This window comes from Octopus bimaculoides, chromosome 5, assembly GCF_001194135.2.
Source record: "Octopus bimaculoides isolate UCB-OBI-ISO-001 chromosome 5, ASM119413v2, whole genome shotgun sequence".
Classification (NCBI taxonomy): Eukaryota; Metazoa; Mollusca; class Cephalopoda; order Octopoda; family Octopodidae; genus Octopus; species Octopus bimaculoides.
Window position 1 is genome coordinate 122,936,005 of NC_068985.1, and position 1,038 is coordinate 122,937,042.

Consider the following 1,038-nt stretch of genomic DNA (forward strand, 5'->3'; position numbering starts at 1 on the left):
ATATATAATGATCAAATGCTTCTGCTATATATTAGCTCATTCCCTCCATCAACTGGAATATGCCTGTACAAGTGCATGCAGTTAAAGTCATCAGAGCCACACGAGATGAAATATTTGACGTAAAAACACAACGCACCACTCGATCCGGGAATCGAAATTATGATCATCCGATCCTGAGTGCAATACAGTAAATACTAGGCCACACACCCTCATATGTATGTATGTATGTATGTATGTATGTATGTATGTATGTATGTATGTATGTATGTATGTACATATGTATGTATGTATGTACGTATTATTGCATATATGTATGTATGTATGAACGTGTGTATGCATGTATTTGTAATTGTATGTATGTATATATGTATATAGTTCGCCGTATTGATGCAAAATTGGAAAATCTGTCTGTATTTTGAGACTAATATGCTATTCGTGTGGGAGACACTGACACTTGATGACAGCATTAATATAGAAGATAGCACAATTGCTTAGATTAATATTTACTAGAAAAATTTATTATATGAATTTTGCAATTACTCTCCATTGCCGAGACCCCAACAACGTAACTATCATTTGGCTTCCTAAGTTATACGGTTTCCACATCTTCGTTAGTAATTGGAAAATCTAATTAACCATTATTTATGGATGTTTTGCGCGCTATTCTCTGAAGTGTGTATTTTCCCCCATATCAGTGCTGCTTCTGTTAAATATTGTTGGGTTGGAAAATTTGTGTCTGCAAAAAACAAAAATCCGATTTGTCGAAAGATGCTCACCGACTTTTATCCAGTATAATTCCACCGCCTGATCCTTGAGTGAATTTTGCAGAACCATTTCTCTCGCAACCATTCGGGTCAACTCGCCGATCTAAGCATAACTGCATTCCTCCAGTCACAGAATCTCTGAAAAAGCAAAGCAACAACATAAGCGCTACTCATATTCTTCTTCTTCTTCTTCTTCTTCTTCTTCTTCTTCTTCTTCTTCCTCTTCTTCTTCTTCTCCTTCTCCTCCTCCTCCCCCTCCCCTTCTCCTTCTTCT

At 36.7% G+C, this 1,038-nt stretch overlaps 1 long non-coding RNA gene across 1 annotated transcript in view; it reads right to left on the reverse strand.

Moving 5' to 3' along the window:
* LOC128247861 (uncharacterized) overlaps positions 1 to 1,038 on the reverse strand; it is a 117,005-nt gene that overhangs the window by 45,230 nt on the left and 70,737 nt on the right. Inside the window, exon 2 of the long non-coding RNA XR_008264186.1 lies at positions 777 to 902. This is a non-coding gene — a long non-coding RNA (uncharacterized LOC128247861). The remainder of the gene's footprint in view (positions 1 to 776; positions 903 to 1,038) is intronic.